Source organism: Larimichthys crocea, chromosome I, assembly GCF_000972845.2.
Source record: "Larimichthys crocea isolate SSNF chromosome I, L_crocea_2.0, whole genome shotgun sequence".
NCBI lineage: Eukaryota > Metazoa > Chordata > Actinopteri > Sciaenidae > Larimichthys > Larimichthys crocea.
Window position 1 is genome coordinate 41,822,204 of NC_040011.1, and position 13,452 is coordinate 41,835,655.

Sequence of the window (13,452 nt, forward strand, 5' to 3'; positions counted from 1 at the left end):
ATTACTTTGAATCTTGTCCTTGACTATTTGCTGTGAGTTACCTTCTCTCTCTTGCAGACTCTCACTCGTGTATGCGTTACAGAAACAGCCCATCAAATCTAATATGAACTCTCTCAGCTCCCACCTTCATCCTCTCATTCGCTCTTCCATCGTCACGCCCGGGAAACTCAGTGTAGTCGTTACAGCAAGGTTACCGCTGTGATTTACATAAGATGAAAAAATAGTGAATCGCATGTAATCATCAGACATTTAGTGCAGGGATACACTTTCTGTAGCAAGGCGACATTTTTTTATTTTTTTATTTTCTGGTCAGGCTGAAGTTGGAAATTATACATTATTGTCATTTTTGCTTCATTTTATGGAGATGTGCATCGCTTGCTGCTACATTATTAAAGATACATTTCAGTCAAAGTCTTCTGTCTCCATGTTTTTCTCCTTCACACTGTGACAGTCTCATACAGAGACGCTAAGATACTAAGGTTTGTCTAACTATATTTCATTTCACTTAAATAGACATAAATTCAAATCAAAGCTAAATACACTGGAAATAATGACTTGACTCTTGGTCTGTGCATGGCCGTTCTACTTGGAGAGACCTCTCCTCTCTTTGGCGTCTCGGATGTTTTGGATATTATGCAAATAGATTTTCACAGCTGATAATGCAAAAACACTAAAGCTTTTGTCAGATTCAACTTCACCTTGCTGTTCACTTTGTTTAAGTGCGCATCCTTTGATTCAGAACCAAATCCTTTTAATTTAGGTTTTGGACTTAAATTTGGGCTGATCCTCTGTGTCAGCTTTGTGGGTGAGCCAAAACAATCAGAGGAGCTGATCCCATCACCCAGAATGATACAGCTGCTGCAGTGCTTCAATAGCTGGGTGTTTATCCAAATTCATCATATGAATTATTATGCATAAAACCATTGAACATGGTACATTTTATGATAAATAACAATTTGCGAGGGCACTTTAAACAACATTGAAAGTCTGCAGCCATCCCGACAGCTCTGTGAGCAAACCGGCTCATGACAATGATACTGAACTTTAAGCAGCACTATTAAACGTGTTGACAGTCTTGGATTAGCGTGATAACATGCTTACATTTCTCAAATAGCACAAAGAGCACTGTGGGATAATATAGTGGTCATTAGTTTTACAGGTTTAGGTTGAAATCTTGACCTTGTAATGGTAATAAAATGTGATTCGTTAGATTTATTTTGATGGAGAGATGAATGTTAGTATCAAATTGAATTAAAATCCATGTAATAGTTGTTGAGACGTGTTACTTAAATACGCAGCTCAGCTTCGACCAATGTAGTAGACTGACTGACATTGGCATCCCTAAAACCATGTCACTAGCAAGGCTAAAAATAAATAAATAAAAATCACATAATATAAATAGCTAAAGTGGTAGAGCAGGTTGTGTACTAATTACAGTGTTGCTGGTCCAATATCCGACTCCCCCACTTCCACCTGAAGTTGTACGGTGTGAGGGCGGCTGAGGCTCAGGTAGAGCAGGTCGCGCACTAATCAGATGATTGGCGGTACAATCCCTGGCTCTTGCAGTCTGCACATTGAAGTGTGGTGTTCCTTTCTTCTTTACTGTCTTCTTTGATTCCCATCCCTTTCCTTGTATCCTTTCCTCCCTTTATCCTCATCTCGCCTACCTCTTTCTTCTTTCTTTCTTCTTTCCTTGTCCTCTCTCATCACTTGTCCTCTCTCCCCCTCTTTTCTCACTCTTGTATGGGGCTGTGAATGTTGTAAAGCGTCGCTGGGTCTTCTGTTAGGCTCCTCCTAAACCCTGGGAACAGGAGATAAGGAGGTAGAGGAGGTAGATCCCTCCTCGGGGTCTTTTCTCTCATACTCGCTCAGTCTTAAACCCTATGATCTTCCTCTGTGCCCAGGAGTTTCTCATTCGTTTTTCTATGCCTTTTATTTCTTGTCTTTTCATATCTGTTTGTCCTTTTCTCTATCTCCCCCTTTCTTCCCCATGTCAATCTCCTTTTTTCTCATCTCTATCACTTTCTGTTCATCTTCCCCTCTCTCGCCATCTTTTTTTCTGTGATCATGGCGGTGTCAAGCTGCGCGATGCTTCAAAAGAGCAACAGTGAGTCTACTTTTCTCCTGATGGCAATGTCTTTCGTGATTTCTGTTACAGCGAAGGAGGGAAACAAGACAGAGGGGAGCAAAGAGATTGGAGAAAAAGAAGATGAAAAGACAAATGAACAGATTAAAGGCAAAACTCAGAGACAGAAAAACAGAGCGAGGAAATCCAGAATGAGAGCAAAAGGAATCTGAAATTCTCTCTCGTGGACAGAGTTGTTTTTCCTACAACTGAAAGAGTCATGAAAGAGAAGCGGTCTTTAATGGAGGGCTATCACACAATATATTCTTTCAGTATTTCAGTTCTAAGCAACGAGTTAGAGTTGGTCGTCAATACAATCCAACCTAATACCTCTGATGTGTAGAATATGTTCATGCGTAACCATTAAAAACATTTTAAAAAGCTTTTATTGGGCATCCAATTTCTGCTACTTTCCTGCTTGCAAAAACTGCTCACAACAGTGGCTCAGCTGGGCTTTGACACACATCAATACAACTTTACATACTTTACTGTCTGTGGCCAAACAAACTCTTTTCACTTCCGACTGTCTCCTTGAAAATGCTGCTACACACTGAGCCTGCCTGAAATCACTCCCTATTTATTATATAATGCATTTGTTGTGAAATATACAGTATACTTTATGTTGTGACCTCAAAGATTCCTTCAGTGCTAACTCCTCCAACAACTTCCACAGTTGGAGCCACCCAGCAACCAACTACCTATGTAGCAACCACCTGTTAACACACCTAACACCCCACCCAGCTTCAACTATTCAGCATCCATCTGCTAGACACCCAACAATTTAGCAACGTCTCAACAGATAAGCTGCAAACACGTAAGCACATGATCGCTTTGAGAGCGCCAACTGTAGCCAGGCAAGTTGCCAATTAAGGCCATTGGGGTGGAATGCCCATTGATGGTGCGTCGCATGACCAGTACTCACCCTACGCATCCCCTAAAATAAATGTACATTTACATTTAGTGTGTCTAGTGCAATGTGTGATATCTCATTGCAAGTATTTAGGAAGCTTTTCACTTCTTTTTTGACCTAAGCAGATACCACTGTCAGACATGTACACTGGAGGAAGCGGTGCTGAAGGATGCTGCAGCAACCCCCGCTCACAGATGACTGAGCTGTATTTGAATTGTTCATTTTTTGTTTTGTTATGTTACACAACATCTCCCAAAAAAATTGTATGTTAAGTATTGCTCTCCAGATAGTTTCCTTTAATATTTCCTATAGTGTCCTATAGTCATTTGTCTGTATTGATCTGTTGTGGGTGAAGGTTTGGACCAGATTCAAACAGCCTCTCTGTGTATAGTACAGCCTACAACAGCATCACTTTGTCATGAGCTGTGCTGTCAGTGTGGTCATCTTAATGAACACATTCATCTTAATGCTGTTTTCATACCTTCTATAATTTCTCACTGATATAACGTCATATTACGCGATTGATGCAAAGGCATGAACATCTTTTAAACTCGTGCCATAGCTAATGTGTAATATGATAGCACATTTTAGCATAAGATGGTCTTATTGGATAGCATGTATAATCAGTAATTAACATATTCAGTGACACCCACCTCAGGGCATTCACATGCCAGTAACATTTGATCTCAGAGTGGAAAATAGTCTGCAAATAAAGCAATCTCGTAACTTCCTTCAAAACAAAGAGAAATATGAATAAGATCAAAATTGTGGAGTGAGGAATAAGTAGAGAAAAATCCATGGGACTTGAACTTGCATCCTCAAGAAGCCCAGGAGTTTGAATTAAGCACAGGAAATTCAAATGAGATCCTCGTAATGTCTTTAAGCGTCTGTATCTGTGCCAGAACATTAAGAATCTAATATGTCCACTGCCTCTGCTGGACTCTGGCTTTAAAGCAGCACTCCAAAGTTTGACATTAGGGAGGTTTGAAATTGTCTTAGACCTTGGCAGAGCCACTGTGTTCTTTCACATAGTTTTGCTGCTGTGAGGTGAGTGTCAAAGACAGAATTTAGTAAGAGAGTGAGTGGCTATATGCGACAGGCTGGATTATGGTGAGACATTGTAAGACGGGAAGGAAAACGGCAGAGGCAAAATCTGAAGAGGGATGAAACAACACAACTTGACCAAAAAGTACCTGTGAAAAGCATTGATTTTTTTTGGGTAATAATTAAATGTGGGATGGACTAATGCCTACAGTAAAGTTTTAGTAATTAGTTTTACCATTTACAGAGTTTCTGATGGAAAGCAAAAGAAGCTGCTGTGAACTGTAGCTGCTGTTAGCTAATGTCAGCGTAGTTTGTTAGCCAGGGTGGCCAGAGGGAAGTGTTAGTGGGCGTTTTAGACCAATGGGAAAAAGAGGCTTTCAGGCCTGGGGCACGGGCAAATGGTGATGGGGAGCGGAGCCAGTGTAATGCCAGAGTTGGGCAAGCGGGTAATGTAACCAGGCTTAGTTGCCTATATGGATTTAATGGCAGAGGTGAAGAGACCGAAGAGTATATTGATGGAGGGTGCTAAGAAGAGAAAAGGAGTATAACCGTAGATTGTATAGTCACATGGTTTTATGCAGGCTGTTGTTGTACATGGAGGTAATTCTTTTGCATAATATATTTAGTATATTCACAGATTTTAGAAAGGGTTATGATTTCTTTTCTTTGTTTATGATGTTTTGTTTATTTCAATCTAAAAATTACAGTGAAAGTGACAAAACATTGAGGCAGGGGCGTAAGCAAAGTCCTAAAGAATTATTTATTGGTTAGATATACAAGCTGCATGTTTGTGCAACCATACTTATACGTTTTTGTTCGAGTGCTTTCCGTTTAGTGTCACCTGCCTAACCGCAGATGACAGCACACTTGGCTCATTCAGGTGATATCCTTGGCATGACAAATGAACCTGAGGTGGAAAGAGAGAAACCGGGACAGCAACTTGTGAGTTTTCTCTTTTGTTTTCTCTGATGATACATGAGGTCAAAAGAAATTCTAGTTGTTACCAGGGTTGGGAACAAAGTTAGAAGATCAATAGCATCCTCTCCCTGTGCGTAGTCTTGTGTGTAGTGTTGATAGTTAATTTTGCTTGGCCAAGAAGGAAATTGGCAAGAGTGCTCCTTTTCTCCTCAGAATAAGGAATGCAAACCACAAAGAGACAGTGATTAAACACAAGGCCGAACTCTGAAACGGAAACACACAGCAAGTCTAACAATGGGAGCTCTGAAGCAATGAATAACAGTGTCAGAAGCAGGACGTGTTAGACAGCGAGGACGGGACAAAGAGAGAAGGGAAAAGTCACTGGAGGAGAAGATAAGACCCCAGATATCAGGTTTTAATCACTTTATTGGCAACATAAGGCCCAACCAATAAGCAAACACTTCAGTTTAACACTGTTGGCACAACAACTCTCAGCCAAAAGCTGCAAAGCGTAAGCTAAAAATACAGAGGCCAGAGGCCTGTGATGCCAGACAGGACAAGACAGATGGACAGAGCCAGAACTCCAAAAGAATGAGACAAACCCACAGAGAAAAGAGAAATAGATGAACAGTAGAGTAAAAAGAAAAGAGATCGATGCTTTATCAGTCTTCCCAGACCCCAAAATCCCTTTTGGCTCAACATCAACATAATGGCATCATTTTTTTTTGTTTCAAGTGCTCTAACAATTGATTTTACAGCTCTATTAATTAATATATTTCCTTGTTGTAATTGCAGATTGATTCCCACACACCCTCTATGGTTATCTTCACACAGAGAGGTCTGGCTTTTTGTGCAGAGGAAGATACAAAGAGGAGGAGGAGGGAGGAGAAAAGAGAAAAAGGAGGAGGTGTTACTTTGCAACAGTTCAGCAGTTTAGTAACTCGTTGTACTCTGGAAGTGGCAGAAATCTCAGAGGTGGATATCAGTAACTTGAAGGGAAGTTACTGAATCATCCAATATGTTAAGTGTCATACAGTTATTGGTGTTGAGTCTTGGTTGCATCAGGAATCACCTGTAAATGAGATTTCAATGTAAAATAATCTCAGTGTGTCACATGTGAAGGTATGAACACTATGAACAATGACAGAGGAGTCCCATAAGGATCACCTTTAGGTCCTTTTATCCCTACGGTCTGCATTAATCACATAGGCCTGCATGTTGATAATAATGATTATTACGTACAACTGCAGACACAGGTGAAAGCAGTGCAGGGTAGTTTTGATTGGGTACAAAGATCCTTGGACATAGTTTGAGAGCAGGGTGGATTTAATTGTGCACACATGAAGATACCGTGACAGGACAGAGGATAAAAAAGGTTGTAAATGCCAGAAATGTTGTTTAGTTTCCATCTCTGGGCATAACTCATTGTAAAACATAATGAAAATAAACAAAGTTAGATCACCTTTTATTTATTTTCATTATTTTCTAGGTTGTGGAGAAAAAAAAAGGAATTTCCCATTAACTTTTACAGTGCATTTGAGAGCTTTCATTCCAGCCACAGACCACTCAGGCCTTTGTAATAACTTCTGAACGTTGACATGTGTGACAATAAAGCCAATAAGCAGAGGAACTCTCTTATCCTTCATGTGAACTGACGATTGCACCTCCACTCTTCTTCCTCCGCCCTCCCTTGTGTAATTCTCTTCCCCCGCATTCATCCTCGCATCCCTCTCAAGGCCTTTCCCTCCACCCACCCACTCCTGTCCACACACCTCCACTCTTTCTTTCTTTCTCTCTCTCTCTCCCTCTCTCTTTGGCTGCTCAGGCTGGACATTGAAGTAGGATCCTCCAGTTACTGACAGCCCACCTCTCCTCCCACGGACACGCACGCTTTTCTCTGAGCCCACACAAACGCAGAGCACGACTTCCTTTCAAGTCTTCTTTTTAAGTCAGCACGGTGCATTAATATGAATACAGCTCTCATTATTCCACATTCAGAGTGCGCATTGAAAGTCGCCCGCCTGCCTGCCACTCAGACAGGAAAGTTATCTGTTTCTTTTAACCCTGAACAAGTGAATTTGGGTGTCACACCAGTTTTTTTACTTGGTCCAACCTGCATGAAGAATTTCCCTGCTTCATGTGTTATCTTCCTAATAGCAATTGAACGAAGTTCCTTTTTCTTATTTATTGTTGTGAGACTGCAGTTCTCGTTCCGAGAAAACAAGCTCAGCAGTATTGGAAACAAATTGAATTATCTCACCTCACTGGCGGAGAACTTCTCTTGCTTTCATAAGCATCACATTTTGATATTGAATATGAGATTCAATTACTTATTAAGGTGGACTTTTTTTTGTGCAGCGTATGCTACAATCTGCTACCAGTGTCTCCTAATCTCCCTGTCTCTGTGCCTGTGCATATATACTGTATGTATAAAACACATAGTCGCAGTTTGAATTCCTATGCTGATTATGCAGACTTTTATTTTGATGGATACAGGTTAACGCATAGATGAAGATATATATTTATTATATAACTTTGAGATATTTAGACACAACTTCATTGGAGTAAATATGTTGTAAGGTAACTGCTCTAAAAATAAGAAGCTGTAGGCACCTCTCTAGTTTGGATGCGTCCATATGGACTAATGGTTTGGTGTGCCTTTGCAAGTCAATCAAGAGTTAGAAAGTCTGCACATGGCACAACAACTCGGGTAAAGACTACATGGACTGTGTATGTCTACTCAGATGTTCAATATTTATCATTGCTAACTTGACTGCAGAGCCCTGCCCGGCAAATCTTTTTTCTGCGGGGGTACCAACTAGACTTTGAAGCAACTTAAGGTTTTGGCTTGCAATGCTACAGTGTACAGCCATGTTGGGTGGTGTGCAGCATTTAGTCTAATCCAAAGGTATAAGACAGACTTTGAATGCTTTGCTGTGCTTGGGGGTTCTGCTGAAAGAGGCGTTATCCACTATGCAACTGCATATTTAGACCTATGACTACTACATTAACAAAAAAAGGATGTAAAACTGCTTTTGCATAAAAAAATTATAATTAAAAAATGTGTGTAAAAGTGTATCAGACTCACGCATGAACACACCCCTTGGAGCATGAACAGGAGGGAGTACACAGTGTATTACTCACAGCTGTTGAGAGAGCAGAATGAGTGTCAGTCCTTCACAACTTCCATGATTCACTGCTCATTAATCAAAACTCTCCACATTGAAAGGGAATCCTCTTCAGTCCTACAGCGGTGGGTAACCTTTTGATGCGTGAGTGGGGGTGTCTGTTCATGTGTGCTCAGACCAATTGGATATTCCTTTCTGCTGTTGAACACTAGTATACTTTATGTCCTCTGACTAAATACCGGGTAGACGGAAAAACTAACACCACCTGCCGTTCTGAATTGTAAGATGGAAAGATCCATCGCCATGGATACAGTCACACACGGAAATCTCACATGTGGAGTAGATATGTTTCTGCCGTTATCAACCACAGGCCTTTATACACGGTAATCATTTACAGTCCACTTTCCCTCCATTAACTGGTTTGAATGGCCCCTTATATAGTCAACCTGCCACATGAATGCAGTTAAGCAGTGATACTCAAGTTAAGGTTCGGTGTTGAGTGGCCCCACGGCTATTCTCTAACTCACAGTGAAAATAATTTGATTCACATTGTGATTTTTTTTGGGGGTCGACACTTGATTCCTGCTAAAAGTTCACATACACCTGACCTGTGTGTGGCTAGCTTTGCCTCTTGGCAAAGATGAGTGAGGTTCAATGAAAAAAAGACAGATGAATTTGTCTTTATTTTGTCACCCTATACCCACCAGGCACCACCACGAGTCAAAATATTCACCTCAGTGCAGCATTTCTGCCCAGTAGCACTGCATGAAAATAGAAGATTAAGACTTTGAAGTTATTCTCCTAATGTTCCTTTTTTTTATCAGTTAAATAATACTCGTATTTACTTCTTAACTGGCCCCTGGACTCCTGTGTTTTTGGGAAAAGTGGCCTGTGAAAATAACAGGTGGAGGATTAACTAGAGCTGAGAAACAGAACAAGATTCAGGTTGGTGAAGAGTGAATTACAGCAGTCAAACATGATATAAAGGGCACCTGGAATGGTTTCTAATGAGGAACAAACATCTGGGTCCTCTTTTGGGTCCTGTTTTACCTTTTCAAGGGTTATCAAATTTTTCATGACGATCACATTAGATCACTTTTTACAAAAAAAAACCTGAAATAGTCCTTAGAAACTCAGTAGTTTATAAAGAATCAAGTATTCATCATTTCCTATGAATTAGTTTCAGGTTGTTTTTATGCATAATCAAGTTATGAAAGCTGCTTCATGCTGTTTTCCATTCATGCCCTGCACCACGTTCGTACTCGCACAAATTCACACCTGGCAGCTTCCCAACCCCCTTCCACCCACCCCCCCGTTTGCTACACTGCCTTTTGTTCATTTCTTTCCCCGGCCCATATTTTCTCCAGCTGTTCCAAAAAAAAAAAAAAATTCAAGCTGGCATCTCTCCACTCGTGTGCTCACTTTTCTAACCTCGAAAACCACCGGTGGCACCTGTACAATATGCTTCCTGTTAAGTAGTGTGGTAAAAGTGGATCTGTGAGGAAAAAAAGTGCAGAGATAAGCGCTTCGGGTGGAAGCACTCAGCATCATTAATTATAAGTGGAGGAATGATCAGACCATTGGTTCCAATTTGTCTTTGTGGTTTTGAGGTAATGAGCCTCTTTCCTTATGTTGCTCAATTCACTGGACAACACACGTACGTGCATAAATGAACAGTACACATTAACACACAAACTCACAATAGTCTACATGGACACGTACTGTACAAGTGCACACACACACTATATATTCACACCCACACTTCCCCACACACACACACACACACACACACACGTTCCATTAAGTTAATTAACTAATACATCTTTTCAGGGACTGGCCACATCTATCACAGTGAATATAAAGTTACTCACAGGAAGCACAATAGTCTGCAACAACAAAGAGTTTTCAACAAACTTATCTTGTTTCTAAGGGAAGCAGAGGAGGAGGAGACAGACGGAAAGAAAGAGGAAGCGAGGGGGTGGAAAGGGACAAGGATAACACACACACCACTTGCTGTAAACATTAAGTCTCTACAGGCAGTTTCACGTCACAACTATTTTATTGCCGTACGCCGAGGTAGCTCAACATAATGCGGAGGTACAGATGGTACATGTGTGTGAATGGGGGAAAGAGTGAGGAAGGAGGGAGCCGGCCAAATACAAACAGTGGAATAATGATGTTGAAAAGGAAATAATATAGGGAAGGAAGCAAGAAAGAGGCCACTTATGGAAGAGAAGAAAGGTTTAGACACAGTTGGAGTCGATGGTAAAGATATGTGAATAAAATGTGTAAATGATTGATTGATTTCAAGATTTCAAAACTGTACATGTGAGTAAAAAGTGATTTGTTTCAGTGTGCAGGGCAGCACAGCTCTGTCACGACTCATCAGTTTAAAATATCTGAACCATCGCAGGCAGAGAGCTGCTTGGTAACATAGCTTCATGTATCTTCCTCCTCTGCAGCAGTAAGAGAGGCAGCGCTGCCGAAAAACAGCGTTTGAGGAAGACAGTATTTATTGACACTAAAACCCACTATAAAGCACTGTTCTTATAAAAGTTCTTTTAAAGCATGCCGCTATAAACTCAGACAGTAAAAGACAGTAGATCAGCTTTCATTTAGTGTTACTAGAAACACTGTGGGGCTACCTGTGGGCCAGCCCGAGCTCGTTCAAAGCTTCTTTTTTTTTTTTTGAGGTTTTTTTTAGGTTGCAATTGAGTTAGTTGAATGCGTTGTCCTCCTCCCACATGGAGTAACAGTTTGTGAAACAGACTGCTAAACGTCTGAGACAAGACTGTTACAGCTCAATGATCCTGGTTATGAGTCACATCTTAATTTTGGCCCATATTCGGGAGATCAAGTTTAAATGAAATTATACTATGAGTCTGTCTTTATCCACTGTCTGTCCAGCGCTCCTCTGACTGTGTGCCGTCCAGCCACTCGCTGTTATTTCTACACCAAATGAATTAGCTCAGTTGTTGAAAATGAACTCATTTTAGTTTCTGGCTCCCTGGACTCTACTGAATTTACCACTCTGCTGGGTTTGGTTTCTCTATTTACCATCACAAATTAAGGCTCGGACTGGCAATCTGGTGAGTGCCAGATGGGCCGGCCCACCAGCAATATTGAGGAAAAAATTGGGGGATAATTTGAACCTCCCGTCTGCTGCCCACTTGATGTTGGAATATCTGATTGGAGGTCCCAAATTTGTCATTTGTCGGCCTATCTATTCTGCAAGGCAGCTTTTTACCTCCTGTAGTTTATTCAAGTGTATCCATTCATCCATGTAATGCAAGAAGCAAGAAGTAATCAAATCAAGAAATACAACAGAAATGGATAAAGGGCCAAAACAGCAAAAAGCAAAAAAGAAAAACTCAAGCTGTTGCTGCAAAATGTTTTCAGTTAACACATTTATTATACAAAGAATAACCTCAGTGATACCAGTGTCATGCAAAATCCTGTTAGCTGCAGTGATAAAATTCAACTGGCACCAAATGAAGAGGAGGAGGAAAGAGTCTGGACAGATGAGCAGCAGGCTAAATCATGTCATATTTTATTTTTATCTTTTACTGACATCTAGCCTTTTTTCCCCCAAATCATAAAATGACAATTTGTAGTTTTATGTGGAAGTATCAAGTGGTCAGGCCAGACAAAGTGGGAGGAGATGCTCCTTAATGTTACTCTTGTCGATGTAAACATCTCATAGATTTAGATTGTAGCAGTTTTTTAAACTTTCTTTCAGAGAAACTGTTTTTCTGTTTGTTCGCTTAGCAGCAGATGGCCCTGGATACTGCAATACCCATGAGCCTCGGCCACCAATGCTATAAAGAAGCTAGTCAGAGGCACAAATTCAAACGCTTTGTTGTTACGGTTGCTAACAAAAGACTGCACCAAAGTTAACTCAGAATCTGTCAGTGTGATCAGACGAATTTTAACCTCTGTGATTGGTTGTTTCTCACCAAAATGCATCAAATTCCATCCGACAATTTTTGTGTACACAGTGCTCTTTTGATCAAAGATATTTTCTAACACATTTTTTTCATCAAGTGCTTCGATATTTCATGCATACCAATTTTTCCACTATTATCCGAAATGTGTGTAACAGTTAAGACGTGGATGTGCCCACATTTCTTGTTAGAAACGCACGTAAAGCAACAGGTTTTTGGATATGCTGCGGTATGTGATAGGAAGGATCTTCTGGACCAAGAGAAAAGTAGTCGAAGACACACAACAGACAACAAGTTGGTCTTCAGTTCATGGTTTATATCAGTGCCAAGGAGACCACAGACATATTCCACATCTAGACACCATTTTCATTTCTTTCCCTTCTGAACCTGATCCGTTACTCATCCTTGGACTTCAGGAACAACACTGATATATCTGCCTTGGTCCTTCGCCAAGAGTTCTACCACACGTGTGAATGTCAGACTGATGAATGAATACAAACTTTCACACAAGATATAAAACTTTCACCACATACATCTTAACACAGACACATCCTAACAGTATGCTTTGGACATGATGGATAATATAAGTTGTAGCTGGGAGTTGTTTGGGTTTATTTTCGCTCTTCTCCTTTCTGGAATATTTTGTCCATGTTGTCATTTCAGAAAATTAATGTGACTTTCTCTTCCAAAAAACTTCTTTAACGGAACTTTCACAAGATCAGCAGAGGAATGTCATGGTTGACAACTTGTGTCCTCTTGCCAACCGAGGCTCATTGGAGTGCAGTGATTCAACTATCAGATCAAGCGAGGGGCAAACTCTTTAAGTCCGTGCAGCGTTGATAAATGATTTTGCAAAGTGAAACCTGTGTGAAAACTTCGCAGCAATGGCCCCATGACCTTTTTCTCCAACTTCTATTTCAAACTGCTACTCTCGCTCAGGATTTAAAAGTTGATTTAATGGAGCGAAGAATGAAAAAAGATATTACAAATACACTGAGTCAGGACTTCAATACTCACACAAACATAATAGTCTTGTTAAGAAGACGGTGATATCCGTTCAACGCAGGTCAGCCTGCAGTTGATATGATGGGATTAGCTTCAGTAGCTTATCTTTCCACAAAAATGTAATTCTTAAGTAAACTCTTACACATGACACAATAGCACAGTGATGGGAAATGTGGGTGGGTTTTTAAAGTGGCGAGCAGCAGATGATATTCTTTAAATACACATTATATTACAGAACCCTTCCTTGCGAGCAGGCATTCAATCCAGGGAGCTCTAGGATATGAAACTAGGATGTAATATGATTAGGGAAGGTTGTAATACAATATGATTTAATTTGATGGACTGGGCTCAAGCCAAAGAGAGGGGAGAAAGAGGAGA